The 18,870-nt window shown below is 42.0% G+C and overlaps 1 long non-coding RNA gene across 5 annotated transcripts; it reads left to right on the forward strand.

Moving 5' to 3' along the window:
• The first annotated feature begins 474 nt into the window (after nucleotides 1-474).
• LOC110761414 (uncharacterized) lies at nucleotides 475-18,434 on the forward strand. 5 transcript variants are annotated; one of them, XR_015834360.1, is made up of 4 exons: nucleotides 475-773; nucleotides 16,853-16,898; nucleotides 17,116-17,251; nucleotides 17,407-18,434. It is a non-coding gene; the product is annotated as an uncharacterized LOC110761414 (long non-coding RNA). The 5 variants fall into 5 exon arrangements; XR_015834363.1 differs by lacking the exon at nucleotides 475-773 and adding an exon at nucleotides 16,671-16,762; XR_015834362.1 differs by lacking the exon at nucleotides 475-773 and adding an exon at nucleotides 16,676-16,762 and having other exon boundaries at nucleotides 16,824-16,898.
• The last annotated feature ends 436 nt before the right edge of the window (nucleotides 18,435-18,870 follow it).

The raw sequence follows: 18,870 nt of genomic DNA on the forward strand, positions 1-18,870 counted from the left end.
GTCAACTATATAGTAGGTTTTCATGACGTTTTACAAGAAATGTCAACTATATATCACTTTCCTTGACATTTTATAAAGAACGTCAACTCTATATCACTTTTTCTTGACGTTTTATAAAAAACGTCAATTAAAACCCTTGTATAATTGACACTTTCTATAAAACCCCCTTAGGAAAAAGAGAAAAAGAGAAAAAACAAAAGCTGACGCTTTAAACAAGCTAGTCTCAGACCAAAAAAAATAAAAATAAAAAATAAAAAATGAAGATATCATTAAGTTATGGGTCATGCTAGGGAGACCAACTTGGGAGACCAACTTGGGTACCAACTCTCTAATAGAGGTGGAGCCCACCAATACAATGGGTCCCACGCTCTATTAGAGAGTTGGTATCCCAAGTTGGTCTCCCAAGTTGGTCTCCCTAGCATTTTCCTTAAGTTATAGCAGAGGAAACGCTATAAGAGAAAAAGAAAAAGAAGCGATTGTGGGCGGGCACTAAAAAAAAAAGCGGGATCTGATTTTTCACGAGTGAAACCCCAATTTTTCAAAAGCACTCTCTCTTTCTCACTCGCACTCTCGCTCTCTCACTTTCATTTTCATTATCACTCTGTCTCCCTCTCTCTCTCTTCTCTCGTTCCTTCTCTCGCTCTCACGATTTCTCTCTTCTCTTTCGCTCTTTCTTTCTCACTCTTGCTCTGCCTCTGTTTCTCTATCTTTGTGGCTAGCTCGTGCTCTCTCAGTGGCTCGCTCACCCCTCGCTCAGTCTCTCTTCCTCCATTGTAAGCCCTAATTATGTTTTTTGTAATATCTATTTTTGAATTATGTAGAAATTGGGGAAGTTTCTGAAAAAAGAATTTCTAGGTCTTTTTCTGGGAATATGATTTGTTTTTTAGGTTTAATTTTTTAATTTTTATGGATTTCAAGTTGAAGAGTGTGGTAATGGTGATGCTTGTTATTCTTTTCTCGGTCATCCAGTTTTAGATGAAGCCATTTACACTTATCTAGCCTTTGCTCTATCTTTTACTGATCTGAATTTGTACACATCCAGTTCTTTGCTTAATTTCTACTTTTTGAGGACTCTTATACCGAATTGGAAGAGCACTTGAAATGTTTGGTCTGCTTTCATTCACTGATATGAATTCGATGTTTATGGGTGTTCAATTTTTTTTTATGAATCCAGGGTTCTACTGCTTGCAAAAGGGACTTGTTGACACCATAACTGACCAAGCAACTAGAAGAAATTCTAAGCAAAGCAAGAGGAGTCCCACATCGGAAATCTACAAGAAGTGAAGACTCCCTCTCACCTATAAAATCATACCACTCTCCACTTAAGAGGGGATCCGAAACTGAGCTGGGCTCCCTCTTCAGGACTCTCCTGTTAGCCTGGCCTTCGAGTCCTGGGTCTCCAGACCCGGGGACTTGACCCCTGGGCTCCAGACTCCTAACTTTGTACCTTAGGCCCTAGGCCTTCTTCCATTTATCTTTGGGTCTAATCCCCTTGTACAAATGTAAAGAATATCATAATGAGAACATCTTCTCTGTGGACGTAGCCCATTCATTAAGGGTGAACCACATATATCTTGTCTTTTGTATATTTATAAATTGGCCAAGTCCTTACATACACGCTGAAGGTCCAAACCTTCACCCATCATCCATCACACCTCATCACTAAGTTGGACTCAATCTTGGCCCAACCATTTTGAGCATCAACAGTTTGGCGTCGTCTGTGGGAATTGACACAAAAGGCTTATGTCGTTCTCCCTTCCTTCAGTGCCCTTCGGCACCCCTCCAATCGTCATCTTTAACCATTCAGTATTATCTGTGCCGAAGCAATCAGGAGTCAAACTCAAACATCACATCAACCTGCCAAAGCTTCAGGGCCCCGCTCCAGCCTGTTGCCTCTCGAAGCCCAGCTCCACAAAACTTGCAGGAGGTTAAGCCAAGACCCACCTAGAAAGCTCATGCCACAGGGCAAAACACTTACCTAGCCTAGGCCCAACCTTGGCTCCCTTGTCGAAACTGAGCTCAGACCCTAGGCCCTCACCGCTTCCTTGCCTAGCCCAGACCCCCTTTGGCTCCCTTCGGCACACCTCCTCTTGCGACATGCAAGCTTGGCACCTTCGGCACCCCGTGCCCTTCGGCATTATTGCGACATGCAAGTCTTATGCCTTCGGCATCCTCATGCCCAGCTACTTCCTCTTGCGACATGCAAGCTTGGCACCTTCGGCACCCCGTGCCCTTCGGCATTATTGCGACATGCAAGTCTTATGCCTTCGGCGTCCTCGTGCCTAGCCCCTTCCTCTTGCGACATGCAAGCTTGGCACCTTCGGCACCCCGTGCCCTTCGGCATTATTGCGACATGCAAGTCTTATGCCTTCGGCGTCCTCGTGCCTAGCCCCTGTTCGGTTCATTTTTACACATGATTTTTCATGTTATTCACCCACTATTTTGAGTTAGTTCTTGACATTTTATAGCTTTTTACTTCCTTTTTGTGTTTTCTTAGATTTTACCTTGGTTGGGATGAAAATGAGGGTTTAGGGTCACCCACTAAAAGTGCATTATTAGTTATAAATTCTGTTTTTGTTCATTTTCGTAGGTCAACTTCTTGGCCTGGGATCAACATGCTCTGGTGCTCGGATGAGGTCATGATCTTCATGAGACTTGTTCCAATGGATGTTAACTACAACATATCCAAATTTGAGCTCCATTGGACAAGTATTGCCTATCCAACCAATCCAGCATGTTACCACAGCTCTGGAAATCCGGATTTGGCCAGCTTTTACCTCCTTTGTGTCATCTTAATTTCTTGTTACCATAACTCTTGGTAACAAGGAATTACCTTTGTAAATGAGATATTTTCTGAAGCTTTTGGCATCTTTGTGAAGTCAAAGCTTCATCATGGCAAGGGGACAATGGGCAAAGGCTTTAGAGGAAAGAATGAGTTTTATAATTAAAGTGTGAGCTGGAAATGATGAGCAAAGGAGCAAAGGGAAGTGCAATCTGAAGTGGGAGAGGTTTTGAACGTGGGTAGCCTATCCATTCTATCATGCTACACATTGAGAGCAGATTTTGGAGAGCTTGGAGCTAGGAGAAAGCCAAGGTGCAGCCAAGCAAAGTGGAGAAGAAAGCTTCCACCATTGATGACCTTGAAGCTTTCATCATTTTCTCAAAATCTGTAAACTCTTTCTAATTTTATTTTGAGTTTGTATTTGGAATAAGTATGAGCAACTAAACTCCATAGCTAGGGCTTAGGTTGAAGCCCTAAACATGATTACCTTATTGTTTTGATACTTGAGTGTATGAATTTCTAGATATTGTTGATGAATTCCAATTCACCAAATTAATCTATCCTTGATGTGTGTTTTTCCTTGGTTGGCCATCTTTGAAAGCATGCTTCTTGAGATTGTTGGGATTATGTGTATCTTCATGTTATCCTAAGCAATAAATGGATGAAGTAAGAATCATCCATGTGAATTGGTTTGTTGAATACCTAATGTAAACACCATGCTATTAGGATTCTTGTGATGTTCATATTCTCTTTGAACTTAATGGGTTCTCCTTGTAATTGAATCGAAGTACGAACCATACCTAGGTTCGGTTATGGGGAGGGCACAAGTATTGTAGTACGAACCATGCACTTTACGTATATTAGAGAGAATCAATGCGTCTTGAGCCACGACCCATGGTCTTGATTGCGAACATTTTCATCAACACGTTTAGAGTTCATCACTTGAGTATTCATGAACATAGGTAGAATTGTTTAGTGTGGATTCCGAAACCCTAGTGTTTGTTACATTTTAATTTCACAATTTGATAATTCATCTCTGCTATTCTCATTTAAATTCAAAGTCCATTTACTTTCATGCAATAGAAATAGGTCACTTGAACCAAATCAAACCCCCCCCCCCCCCCCCCCCCAATGTGTGTGTGAGTTGTGTGTTTGACACGTTATGTGTCTTTGTCACTGATTTTATTTGTTTCCGTAATTGTTTTGGACTTTTGGTCCGCGATGTGTTCTTCCATTTTCTATGCTGAATCCAACCGCATAAAGAACGTGAATTTTGGACAAACGGTTGGAAAGTTATAGGCAAAACACTGGACAGAGGTCGAAACTGGAAAAATAGAGAAACGAATCTGTCCAAATGGTGATAAAAGGTTGATAGAAAGTGCTGTTTGTGTTTTTCTCTAGTTTTCTTGTGTTGTTCCATTTCTTTTACACTTCTTTACTCATTTCTAGTTTCCATTTTGCATTTGTGCATTTGTGGTGTGTTAAATAAGTGTTCTTTACGTACTCAAATTAGAACTTATAGGAAGCCGACAAGTTCTTCGTGGGATCGACCCCGTACTTACATAATCTATACTTCGATAGATTCGTGCACTTGCGGGTATTTTTAATTGGTTGTTTGCACATTAATTTGTGTCCTTTTAGAAATGCAACAATTTTTGGCGCTGTTGCCGGGGAACTGGCACGGTTGCTTATCTGTTTTGTTTGAGTATGTTTAGAGTACTTAGTTTTATTTTTGTTTATTGATTGTTGTTTCATTTTATCTTGATTTGTTTTTGTTTCTTTTTCTTCTAGGAACATCCGAGGAGTCACCTCCACCATCTCCAATGGCAGCCGCAACTGAAATTGTGGAACTTACTATGTAAGAATACTCCAATAAATTTGTGATGGAGGAAGCAAATGTTTTTGGCTCATTTCATAATGAGTTGCCTATGAATGAATATTTCCGACAAACATACAATCCGGAGTGGAGAAATCATTCAAACTTCTGGTGGACCGACAATCCAAATTTTCAACAAGGGTCATATCAACCATATCAAGGCCAACATAATACTTGGCCACCTTATGGTCAACCCCAATATTATAATCCACCACCACTTAGTCAATCTCACCAACCACCTCAAGGACCAACTTTGGAAGAAATTGTTGCTTCAATGGTTAGAAACACAGATAGTTTCATCATGCAGAGGAATGACACCCACATGCAGAGGAATGATACCCACATGCAGAAAATGGATAAGGCCATTGCCAATCTAGAAAATCAAGTGGGGCAAATTGCTACAGCTTTGAGCCAAAGGGAAGTTGGGATGATGCCTAACCAAACAGTGATACCAACCGGGCATGAGCATGTTCAAGCAATTATCTTGAGAACTGGTAAGGCAATTTGTGAGGTTAATAGTTCTGAAAGTCTAATTCAAAATAATGATGAGATGCAGGTTGAGCAAGTGTTTGGGCCTAAGGAAAAGGATGAAATCAACAAGGGGGAAGATAAACAAGCAGCATCTTCACTTGAGTGGATCCCAAAGCATGAACTTGCAAGAAGGGCAAGAAGGGAGAAGGTATGTCGTGAACCTACTGATGAAGATATCTTACATGCTCCTTTTCCTCACAGGTTGATGAGTTCTAGGAAAAATCAACATGCCAAGGACATATTGGAAACTTTCAAGCAAGTGCAAGTCAACATTCCTTCCTTGGATGCAAACAAGCTCAAGGAATACGAAACTGTTGCATTAACAGAAGATGTTTCTGCTGTTTTGCAAAAGAAGCTTCCTCCCAATTTACAAGATCCAGGAAGTTTCACAATTCCTTGTATAATTGGTGATAAATTGTTTGAGAAACCTTTACTTGATTTAGGTGCTTCAATTAATCTAATGTCTTATTCTATTTTTGAAGTACTAGAGAAAGACAAGCTGAACATCCATGTTCCAAGTACCAATCACATGGTCAATGTCATTCCTTCTACTCAAATGAGAAGGCCACCCAATCCTAAATATGTGCCTCATCCATCTAATCCACGTATTGAAGAGCGCTTAAAATTACTTTTGAAATCTACTCACGCGCATAAAAAGAAAAGAATACGAAATGGGTTGATTAGATGGCAAAGAGATTTGAAGAAACTTCATGTTCGGCACAAGGAAGCGATTGAGCCAAAGCCCCCCAAGTGACCATAGTATGGTGGAAGTCCGGCAAAAGACTTTAAACTTAGCGCTTCTTGGGAGGCAACCCAAGGTGAACAGAGAAGTTTGTTGTCGTCCTAATCGCTTCAAAGTGGAGTTTCTCTAGACTCAAACTTTCTTTTATTTTTTATTTATTTATTTATTTATTTTTTTGAGTTAGGGTTACAATTTTCCAACCAAGGTAATTAGGATTTTCTTGTTGTTTCTCTTTGTTTTTCATACTTTTGCTTTCCTTTACTTGTTTGTGTTTCTAACTTGTTTTTCTTTGTTTTTCTTCTTTATTGAAGTTTGTGATTGTTTATTTTCTTTTTGTCCATCCCAATTTTTCTATATGACATTGTTTAATCTTCAATCTCCTTTTTTTTTTAAACAGTGTTTCATATAAGTTTGGGAAGTGTTTTCAATTCATTAATGCACAATCAGGAATTGGGCGTGAATGCTTATTCTATTTCGTAACATGTGATTACAAACACAATAGTGAAAATGCGTACATTAAATTCCTAATCACATGTTCATTGTTGCATTCTGCGCCACCTGAGGCTTCCGCTAATTGCCTCTGTTTATTCTTGCTTGTAGGATCTGCAGCAGCTCTACATGATCTTCATTCCTTTTTTGCAGCATCTCTACATGTTGATTGGCACTGTAGAGCCGCTTCTGCAGGTCCGCCACCAGAGCTTTCAGGGCCGCCACCTCCTCACTCAGTGCCCCGCACTCTCGTGTTCTCGCCAGTAGGCGCATGCCCAAATTGGCAGCCGAGACCGCATGGAGCACGGTTAAATTGTGAGACTCGTCCACTGCCATCTTGTCAGACCTCTGCGCCACATGCAGATGATCCGCCACTGTAAGTCTGCTGACAGTCATGCCTTCCGGCAGTACTGCCCTACACGGCACCGCCTCAGAGAAGTTTGAGGCCGAGCCATGATGGTATGAGGAGTTTGGGAAGATAGGGTTTGGAGGAGCCCGTATCTGGGCATTTGGTGGTGCAAGCGACAACTCAAGGTTAAGGTCATCAATAAGCATATCTGGGGATGCCATTGATTTTTATGTCTGGACTATTTGATGGTTTTTCTTGAGTTTGCAGGATGAAATGCAGGGTACTCCTCCTTTCAACCGAGAAGTGGTTTAAATAGACTTATGCTCATAAGGGAGTCGACACCACTTTACATTTCCGGAGCAATTTGCGGTTGCGTCAAGTTAAAAGGGAAGCATTTCTGCTTTCACTTTACTTTCTTTTCCTTCCTGTTTTCTGGTGCATTGTGTTTTGATTTCTTTTTAGTTTGTCGTCTTTGTTTTATTTCAGTTGGGGAACTGTGATTTGTTCTTTTTCGTTTGTCGCATTCCCTTTATTCCAGTTTGGGAAGTGCGTTTTGTTTTTCTTCTTTGTCTTTTGCAACTTTCTTTTCTTTTATTTCATTTCCGAAAACGAAAAAAAAAAAAAAACACGGAAAGGGCAAAGACAAACAGGCACACCAATAATACACTAGAATTATTCTTTCACAGTGCTCGGTGTCTCGACCATGGGACCTTTGAGTTTGGCCCTATGGCTATCCTCTTCCGGGGCTTCACGCACAGCCTCTTGGGGCTCATCACTCGAGCTCCCAAAGATCGCACTCTTAGCTTGAGCGTACCTATTCTCGCGATCTGTTTTCTTGCGTTTACCCGGTTGGTCCAGGTCCTCCAGCTGCTTTCTCATGTCATGGGCGTAAACACTTACCATCTTTGAGAGATTTTTGTTCTCTTCCCGCAACGCCTCCAGCTGGTGTCGATTCACCTCCACTATCCTTGCCCTTTCCCTTTTTAAGCTTTTAATAATACTCTGGCACTCTTCCACCATACTTCGCTCTGCCGCCAACTGACCTCTCAGCACCTCTACCTCATGGGACTTCGCAAGTAGGCGATGACCCACACTTGCGACTGTTGCGGTGCTTTGCACGCTTAGTGCCAGAGCATCGCTCACGACCTGGTTGTCATCCCTTGCTCCCAGCACCCGTATATCCTTGGGAGTCACTAGATTTCTAGCAACTCCAAGGGCAACATCGTTGTCCAGCAGTATCGAGTCATTCACTGTCACGTGCCCCCGTGCGGAGGCAAAGTAGGGCATCCACACTGGTGCCACTGCTTGGCCCCGAGTCTGAGTCGGTGGAGCTAGGTTGAGATCCAACGAGAATGGGTAGGAAGACGCCATTTCAACTCTTACTTTCTTTTGTCTTTCTTTTCTCTTTTGTGTGTTTCTGAGTTTGTGTGTTCTTCCCTAACTCTTTCTTTTCTTCTTTTATAGAGTTAATTTTTACGTAACCCTAGCCACTGCGCTTCTGCGTTTTGCGCGGCCCTTACAGCTTATCCCCTTAGGTCACCTCACCTGGTCCCCAACCCCTTTAATTACAGTTCTGCCTTTCAGCGCTTTTGAGAAACGAAAGTCGTCACGCCTTCCTATGAAGCCAATAATTCTGGCTTGGGAACGTGAGAGAGACCTCTGCTTGTCGACACGTCTCTCACTTTGTATCCCGTGACTCACAGGTGCCGAGACATCAGGGCCCACTTTTTCTATTTTTCTGAGTTCTCGCTCTTTATGCTTCTGACTTGGTTTCTTTGTTTTATATACTTTCTTCGCTTTTGGGCTTTCGTTTGGGTTGGGCTTTCATTTGGTTTGTGCGTTTCATTGGGTTGGATTTCTGCATGTGTAAGACTGTTGTTAGGGCTTACTGTTTTATTTGTTTCTGTTTGGTTTCGTTTTTGTTTTTGTTTTTGCAACCGTGTTGTAGTTGTTTTTCTTTTTTGTTCTTGTATTTACTTGCTTTAATCCCTTTAATTCTTGTTATAACATTGTTGATGCCTGAATTCTTTAACATTGAGGACAATGTTTGTTTCTAAGTTTGGGAAGGGATAGCAAGTCTTTTTCGTTTCACTTAAATTCTTACTTTCTTTTATTTTGTTTTCTTTTCTGTTTTGAGTCTTTTTGTTCTTAAGTCACTTTCTGGACATATATGATGAGATTGTGATGAATGTTTAAATGACTTGATTGAAAATGCTTTAAAAAATAATAATAATAATAATTTATTATTCACTAAATGGCATCGTTCTAGCATGATATGTTTGAAACCCTCTATGCACTTGCCACTTGTTTCATAATTCTCCAGTTGAGGGACTTGCATGATCCAAAGAATTGTATCAAGCATGAATTAGACTTGTATAACCATAAATAATGTGAGCTTTGAGCCTTTTGCTTCAATTCATGAGTGTTATACACGTATTCTTTTTTTTTTCTTGTCATCCGAGTTGTTGTTTGATCTCATTATTCATTGACTTGGTTGAGCACTTAAAAGACATTCATTATTGTGCAATTTGATTACATGACATTTGAGAAATGATATTAAGGCCCTCTTTGGACCGTTTGTGCCTTTCAAGCTAACCCTATGCATGCTTAAGCATGATTTTCCATTGTTAACCACCTTGAGCCTTTATGTATGCCTTTTCTTTCAAGTAACCAATTTTTACTTCTAGCCTTAGCCTGAAAAACAAGAATTTACCTTTCTAAGGAACTCGTGAGCTTTAATTTAGATGTGTTTTTCATGCTAAGTTTGGGAAGTTTGTTATTACATTTCGAAAAAAAAAAAGAAAAAAAGAAGAGTACTTCACTCAAAGGGTGAAAGAAAAGAGAAAAGTTGTGGTTAAGTGGCAATGGTTTCAAATTCAATTCCATGTTTCTTGGTTGTTCGAATGGAATGAAGGAGTGTGAATCAAAATTTTGTGGAGGTATAAGGCTTTGTGGTCTAATTGACCACACAAAAAAAAAAAAATGAATGAAAATCTCAAGCGTGATGTTTCAAAGTCTTTTAGTCAACGATTATATGCTCTTACATTGTGAGTTCCTTGGACTTTGTTGTATCCTTATCCTTCATTTCTTACTCACCTTACACCCTTAGCCCCATTACAACCTATAATAAAGACCTAAATTGATCCTAAATGTCATGTGGTTGAATTGTACACATTCTGCTTTTAAGTGTTTGGCATCCTTCTTGAGATCATATTCATGCATGTTTTTCATCTTGCCAATTGTGAGTTAAGTCCCGTATGGTTTAACTCTATTCTCATATTTACTATTGAGTGATGCATTGTACCCCTCTTCCGAGTGATTCATTTGTGAGAGGACAACTTTTGTGAGATTTGAAGTTACATTTGTGCTTGGTATGATTTTTGAAGTTGTGTGAAAACTGAAATTGGAGAATGAGTTCCATTTGGCCATCACACTACTACACTTTGAACATGTTGTGTTCTGAACTTTGCTGCCTTGTGAATAATGTCTAAACTGAGTTTTTCTTGTGAAAACTTTTAAGTCATTTGCATAAGTCACTCTCTCTTTGGAAAGTGTTCGGAAAGTTTTGTTTCGAATCTTGTTTTAGTTTCTGTTTTGCTCGAGGACTAGCAAAAGATAAGTTTGGGAAGTTTGTTCGGTTCATTTTTACACATGATTTTTCATGTTATTCACTCACTATTTTGAGTTAGTTCTTGACATTTTATAGCTTTTTACTTCCTTTTTGTGTTTTCTTAGATTTTACCTTGGTTGGGATGAAAATGAGCTAAAAGTGCATTATTAGTTATAAATTCTGTTTTTGTTCATTTTCGTAGGTCAACTTCTTGGCCTGGGATCAACATGCTCTGGTGCTCGGATGAGGTCATGATCTTCATGAGACTTGTTCCAATGGATGTTAACTACAACATATCCAAATTTGAGCTCCATTGGACAAGTATTGCCTATCCAACCAATCCAGCATGTTACCACAGCTCTGGAAATCCGGATTTGGCCAGCTTTTACCTCCTTTATGTCATCTTAATTTCTTGTTACCATAACTCTTGGTAACAAGGAATTACCTTTGTAAATGAGATATTTTCTGAAGCTTTTGGCATCTTTGTGAAGTCAAAGCTTCATCATGGCAAGGGGACAATGGGCAAAGGCTTTAGAGGAAAGAATGAGTTTTATAATTAAAGTGTGAGCTGGAAATGATGAGCAAAGGAGCAAAGGGAAGTGCAATCTGAAGTGGGAGAGGTTTTGAACGTGGGTAGCCTATCCATTCTATCATGCTACACATTGAGAGCAGATTTTGGAGAGCTTGGAGCTAGGAGAAAGCCAAGGTGCAGCCAAGCAAAGTGGAGAAGAAAGCTTCCACCATTGATGACCTTGAAGCTTTCATCATTTTCTCAAAATCTGTAAACTCTTTCTAATTTTATTTTGAGTTTGTATTTGAAATAAGTATGAGCAACTAAACTCCATAGCTAGGGCTTAGGTTGAAGCCCTAAACATGATTACCTTATTGTTTTGATACTTGAGTGTATGAATTTCTAGATATTGTTGATGAATTCCAATTCACCAAATTAATCTATCCTTGATGTGTGTTTTTCCTTGGTTGGCCATCTTTGAAAGCATGCTTCTTGAGATTGTTGGGATTATGTGTATCTTCATGTTATCCTAAGCAATAAATGGATGAAGTAAGAATCATCCATGTGAATTGGTTTCTTGAATACCTAATGTAAACACCATGCTATTAGGATTCTTGTGATGTTCATATTCTCTTTGAACTTAATGGGTTCTCCTTGTAATTGAATCGAAGTACGAACCATACCTAGGTTCGGTTATGGGGAGGGCACAAGTATTGTAGCACGAACCATGCACTTTACGTATATTAGAGAGAATCAATGCGTCTTGAGCCACGACCCATGGTCTTGATTGCGAACATTTTCATCAACACGTTTAGAGTTCATCACTTGAGTATTCATGAACATAGGTAGAATTGTTTAGGGTGGATTCCGAAACCCTAGTGTTTGTTACATTTTAATTTCACAATTTGATAATTCATCTCTGCTATTCTCATTTAAATTCAAAGTCCATTTACTTTCATGCAATAGAAATAGGTCACTTGAACCAAATCAAACCCCCCCCCCCCCCCCCCCCCAATGTGTGTGTGAGTTGTGTGTTTGACACGTTATGTGTCTTTGTCACTGATTTTATTTGTTTCCGTAATTGTTTTGGACTTTTGGTCCTTGCTGTGTTCTTCCATTTTCTGTGCTGAATCCAACCGCATAAAGAACGTGAATTTTGGACAAACGGTTGGAAAGTTATAGGCAAAACACTGGACAGAGGTCGAAACTGGAAAAATAGAGAAACGAATCTGTCCCAATGGTGATAAAAGGGTGATAGAAAGTGCTGTTTGTGTTTTTCTCTAGTTTTCTTGTGTTGTTCCATTTCTTTTACACTTCTTTACTCATTTCTAGTTTCCATTTTGCATTTGTGCATTTGTGGTGTGTTAAATAAGTGTTCTTTACGTACTCAAATTAGAACTTATAGGAAGCCGACAAGTTCTTCGTGGGATCGACCCCGTACTTACATAATCTATACTTCGATAGATTCGTGCACTTGCGGGTATTTTTAATTGGTTGTTTGCACATTAATTTGTGTCCTTTTAGGAATGCAACAGCCCCTTCCTCTTGCGACATGCAAGCTTGGCACCTTCGGCACCCCGTGCCCTTCGGCATTATTGCGACATGCAAGTCTTATGCCTTCGGCGTCCTCGTGCCTAGCCCCTTCCTCTTGCGACATGCAAGCTTGGCACCTTCGGCACCCCGTGCCCTTCGGCATTATTGCGACATGCAAGTCTTATGCCTTCGGCATCGTCATGCCCAGCTACTTCCTCTTGCGACATGCAAGCTTGGCACCTTCGGCACCCCATGCCCTTCGGCATTTTATATTACGACATGCAAGTCTTATGCCTTCGGCATCCTCGTGCCTAGCCCCTTCGTCTTGCGACACGCAAGCTTGGCACCTTCGGCACCCTCATGCCCAACAACTTTCTCTTGCAACATGCAAGCTTAGCAACTTTGGCACCCTCGTACCTAGCCCATTCCTCTTGCGACATGCAAGCTTGGCACCTTCGGCACCCCGTACCCTTCGGCATTATTGCGACATGCAAGTCTTATGCCTTCGGCGTCCTCGTGCCTAGCCCCTTCCTCTTGCGACATGCAAGCTTGGCACCTTCGGCACCCCATGCCCTTCGGCATTATTGCGACATGCAAGTCTTATGCCTTCGGCATCCTCATGCCCAGCTACTTCCTCTTGCGACATGCAAGCTTGGCACCTTCGGCACCCCGTGCCCTTCGGCATTATTGCGACATGCAAGTCTTATGCCTTTGGCATCCTCATGCCCAGCTACTTCCTCTTGCGACAATCAAGCTTGGCACCTTCGGCACCCCATGCCCTTTGGCATTTTATATTACGACATGCAAGTCTTATGCCTTCGGCATCCTCGTGCCTAGCCCCTTCGTCTTGCGACACGCAAGCTTGGCACCTTCGGCACCCTCATGCCCAACAACTTTCTCTTGCAACATGCAAGCTTAGCACCTTTGGCACCCTCGTGCCTAGCCCATTCCTCTTGCGACATGCAAGCTTGGCACCTTCGGCAACCCGTGCCCTTCGGCATTCTTTATTGCGACATGCAAGTCTTATGCTTTCGGCACTCTCATGCCTAGCCCCTTCCTCTTGCGACATTAAAGCTTGGCACCATCGCCACCCCGCGCCCTTCGGCATTTTATATTGCGACGTGCAAGTCTAACACCTTCGGCACCCCCGTGCCCAAGCTCACCTTCGGCACCCCCGTGCCCAAGCTCACCTTCGGCACCCCCGTGCCCAAGCTCACCTTCTGCACCCCCGTGCCTAAGCCCACCTTTGGCACCCCCGTACCTAAAACTCACCTCCGGCATCTTCTTGCCTAAGCCCACCTTCGGCACCCCAGTGCCCAAGCTCACCTTCGGCACCCCAGTGCCCAAGCTCACCTTCGGTACCCCCGTGCCTGAGCTCACCTTCGGCATCCCCGTGCCTAAGCCTACCTTTGGCAGCCTGAGCTCACCTTCGGCACCCCCGTGCCTAAGCCTACCTTTGGCACCTCCATGCCTTGCCACATGCAAGCTTGTTTCACCTTCGGCATCTTCTTGCCCAAGCCCACCTTCGGCACCCCCGTGCCTGAGCTCACCTTCGGCACCCCCGTGCCTGAGCTCACCTTCGGCACCCCCGTGCCTGAGCTCACCTTCGGCACCCCCGTGCCTGAACTCCCCTTTGGCACCCCCGTGCCTAAGCCCACCTTCTGCACCCCCGTGCCTAGGCTCACCTTCGGCATCTTCTTGCCTAAGCCCACCTTCGGCATCTTCTTGCCTAAGCCCACCTTCGGCACCCCAGTGCCCAAGCTCACCTTCTGCACCCCCGTGCCCAAGCTCACCTTCTGTACCCCCATGCCTGAGCTCACCTTTGGCGCCCCCGTGCCTAAGCCTACCTTTGGCACCTCCATGCCTTGCCACATGCAAGCTTGTTTCACCTTCGACATCTTCTTGCCTAAGAACACCTTTGGCACCCCCGTGCCTAAGCTCCCCTTCTGCACCCCCGTGCCTAAGCCCACCTTTGGCACCCCCATGCCTGAGCTCACCTTCGGCACCCCGTGCCTAAGCTCGCCTTCGGCACCCCAGTGCCTAAGCTCGCCTTCGGCACCCCAGTGCCTAAGCTCGCCTTCGGCACCCCAGTGCCTAAGCTCGCATTCGGCACCCCAGTGCCTAAGCTCGCATTCGGCACCCCAGTGCCTAAGCTCGCATTCGGCACCCCAGTGCCTAAGCCCGCATTCGGCACCCCAGTGCCTAAGCCCGCATTCGGCACCCCTGTGCCTAAGCTCACATTCGGCACCCCCTTGCCTAAACACATCGCCTTGCGACGTGCAAGCTTTACACCTTCGGCACCTCCATGCCTAGGCACAATGCCTTGCGACATGCAAGCTTGTGCATTTGGCAAACCACTCTGCCTTCGGCACCCTTGTGCCTTTAGCATCCCCTTTGCCTTCGGCACCCCCGTGCCTAAACCCATCTCTTGCAACATGCCTTCAGCACCCCCCGTGCCTAAGCCCACATTCGGCACCCCGAGCCTAGGAACATTACCTTGCAACATGCAAAGCTTTGTATCGCCTTCGCCATCCCAACTCCAAAATTATGTCAGTATCCAAGGGACCTAGCCCCCTTCCGAAGGCTCAGCTCCAAAACAAACTCCTAACGCCAAGCTGAGTACTCAGGCCTAGCCCTATCTTGAGCAAAACAGGCTCAATAAAAGCCATGGATGGCCCTTACCGATCGGCACCTTGGTCCCTCGCCTAGCCCAACACTCAGGCCTAGCCAAATCTGCAGCTTGGCTCCTTGCGAAGCCTAGCCTCCTTCCAAATTCCAAAACTCCCAGCTTCTAGATCTCCCAGCCCCTAGACACTCATGCCAGCCCAAACTATAACTAGACTCCTTGCCGAAGCCCTTGCGACCCAGCCCTTGCTAAATGCCCAGGCTAAACCCACATGACCTGGCTCTTCCTAAAATGCCCAGCTCTCCCGTCGAAACATTAAAAGGCCAGCTCTTGATGTTGGCTCCAATTCCATGCCGAAGCCTCAAAAGCCAAGCTCGTGTGGGACTCTATTTTTCTCTCCACGCTCCCTACCGTTCGGCAAGGAAGCTAAACCCTCAAGCTTTGCTCCCTTACCGAAGCAAATGGCTGACCTAGCCATCAAAAATATATATATATAATAAAAAACTAAAAATTTGAACCTGCCGAACGGTAGGCAACATGCAGAAGGAATTTGGAAGTGCTCACTTGGCTAGCACTTGGCTCACCTAGCCACCCAAAAAAAAAAAAAATTGCACCGTTCAGAAGGAATTTTGGGGAGGTGCCTACTTGGCTGACCCAGCCACAAAAAAAAAAAAAAAAAAAAAAAAAAAAAAAAAAAAAAAAAAAAAAATTGAACCTGCCGAACGGTATGCAACATGTAGAAGGAATTTGGAAGTGCTCACTTGGCTACCTAGCCACCCCCAAAAAAAAAACAAAAAAAAAAAAAAAAAAAAAAAAAAAAAGGCCGAACGGCAGGAAGCATGCAGAAGGTGGAGGTGCCTACTTGGCTGACCTAGCCACACAAAAAAAAAAAAAAAAAAAAAAGAAAAAAGAAATTTTTTTTTTTAGACTTGCAAACCACTTCAATTTTTGTTGCAACTTCTTTCCCTCCAAAGTCCTTCTTACCCGGGGACTTGGGGGACTGGGGATAGTGCACTATACAATTTGGAAGATGAACTACGGTGTTGCTTGGCCAGTGCACTTAAAATTACAAATCCCCAAGCAAGAAGTACCTTCTTACTCGCGAACTTGGGGGACTACTGTTGACACCATAACTGACCAAGCAACTAGAAGAAATTCTAAGCAAAGCAAGAGGAGTCCCACATCGGAAATCTACAAGAAGTGAAGACTCCCTCTCACCTATAAAAGCATACCACTCTCCACTTAAGAGGGGATCTGAAACTGAGCTGGGCTCCCTCTTCAGGACTCTCCTGTTAGTCTGGCCTTCGAGTCCTGGGTCTCCAAACCCGGGGACTTGACCCCTGGGCTCCAGACTCCTAACTTTGTACCTTAGGCCCTAGGCCTTCTTCCATTTATCTTTGGGTTTAATCCCCTTATACAAATGTAAAGAATATCATAATGAGAACATCTTCTCTGTGGACGTAGCCCATTCATTAAGGGTGAACCACATATATCTTGTCTTTTGTATATTTATAAATTGGCCAAGTCCTCACATACACGTTGAAGGTCCAAACCTTCAACCATCATCCATCACACCTCATCACTAAGTTGGACTCAATCTTGGCCCAACCATTTTGAGCATCAACAGGACTGCTGTTCAAATCATTTATAAAACTAATTTTTCATTTTGATGCATGTCTCTTCTTGATTCTCAGCGTTTTGGACAGAGTTGGGGTTACATTCTTCTTTTCATGCTGGGTACTATTGTTGTTGATATATTTTTCACGAATTTCAGTTCTGTTATTTGTTTTTTTAATTTCCAAGGTCTTGCTGGGAAGGCAACAAATCAATATTATGGAAATGATTTGAGGTAATCCCTAATGCCTTACAGGAAATGTATTTATTTCTCACAATTTATTATGTTTTAGATCTGGTTCCATTTCCTCTTTTAATTTTAGTTCTCATTCTTTTTTTTTTCTTTTTTTTTTTGGCAAAGTTTTCATTCTTTATTGGGCCCAACAAGTATATGGCTGAGAATTGAAATTGTTTAAGTTTGGTATGTGATTTTGAATTTTGTGGTATAATAGGAATAGGGTCATGAGAGAGAATCGCAGACATAAGATGGTGTGGGCTACATATAATTTCCCGCACTCTCAAATTAAGTTGTAAAGCAACCGAAGCCTTGGGTATCACAGATGAAGATGCATTTTCATGTTTATTACGGTTGGTCTTGTTTGCTCTTTTTAGAAAATGCAAAAGTAGCTGTTTTGGGGTTTTTTTTTCAATGAGCTGTTAATTTTCTTTCATAAATAAGTTTTCCACTTTTGATTTTTTATTCTAATAACGCAAGATTTTTTTCACTTTTGTTTTTTTTGCAGATTTTAGATGATGCGAATGTTGTAGCTGACATTCATGCATATGCTAATCTAGGTATCACTCAGGGTAATGCTTTAATATTTTATATGCCTTAAGACAGGAAAATCTTGAAGAGTGACTATATGAGATGGAGAAATTGAATAATCCCTTTCTTTTCACTTCAGCAGTATCTAATTGCTTCCAAATCACCAACAAGCCCAAGTGTAAAAACTCTGTTCAGTTTCAATGACGATTGTGTTGTTGAGGCTTGAGAGTTATATTGTTTCTAAGCAGATTATATGATATTATGTGTTGGTTTTGTGATTTCTCAATAGGGTTGTTTCTTGTAACTTGGCATTCTCTTCTACTGAGAAACATTCATGCATTTGCATAAATGAATGCTTTTATGTAGAGGTTATTGTTGTTATAATACTCTCTGTGCCAATATTTAAATTGGCTTTTAATTCCAGTCCGTGTTGGTACCCAACTTTTGCATGAAGAAGAAAGCTCAGGGAATTGGATTTATGCTTTTTTTGCTAATTGTGTTGATAATTTTTCTCGCTGGTAAGAATTTTGAGTTTCCTCTCATTATAGAATTCCAAATAACTTTCTAAACAACACAAATTGGAGTTTCCTCTCAAGTTCTTCTATGCATTTGAATCAAAAGAAGTGGGCATTTATATTTGGTAATGAATATGTGCATGATATGAGACTCTATTGGTGTTGGACAAGGTTGATGTGTTCATTGGTTATATCTTTTAATTCTTTAAATTCATGTCTTACCTATACTGGCAGATTGATGTGTACATGGAGGCTTAAACTACAAAGACAAGTGCTACGGAAAGTCAAGCTTCTAAGTTAGAAATTCTACGTTTTACTATACTAGATAGTTTGGTTTATTTCAGCATGTATTGTTTTCAATGTAATTTTTTTTAATGTTTTTTTAGTATCATTTCTCAAGATAGTTAACATGTTATTACGAGTTTTTGAATGTTTGTACCTAAATATTCTATTTTAGTGGATATTAAATTTCAGCTTGTAATTTTTTTAATATATTCGTTTAGCTACTAAATTCTTTGAAACTTTAGTTGTTTAGGAAGCTCTTTTTTTTATTTATTTATTTTATTTTTTTTAAATTTTAGTTATACAGATCTTGACGGCTAAGAACCGTCAAGAAAGATTTATTAAATGTCAGGAAATATATTTGTTGATACTTATTAAGCGACAAGAAAAGCTTTAGTTGACGGTTTTTACCCGTCAGGAAACACTATTTCTTGACGGATAATAAGCGTCAAGTATAGTGGTACCCTTTCCTGACAGTGGCGTCCCTGACGCTTTTGGAACCGTCATCTAATGGCTTTAGTGACGCTTTTTAGCCGTCAGTAAAGGGTGTTTTTCTTGTAGTGGGGATGGAATTGATTCCAACTACACTAACATAGACAAGATGAAGTGTGAGTTATGGATTGTATTAAATGAGAAATGGTGGT

Source organism: Prunus avium, chromosome 3 (genome assembly GCF_965620075.1).
Source record: "Prunus avium chromosome 3, drPruAviu1.hap1.1, whole genome shotgun sequence".
In the NCBI taxonomy this organism is placed as follows: Eukaryota; Viridiplantae; Streptophyta; class Magnoliopsida; order Rosales; family Rosaceae; genus Prunus; species Prunus avium.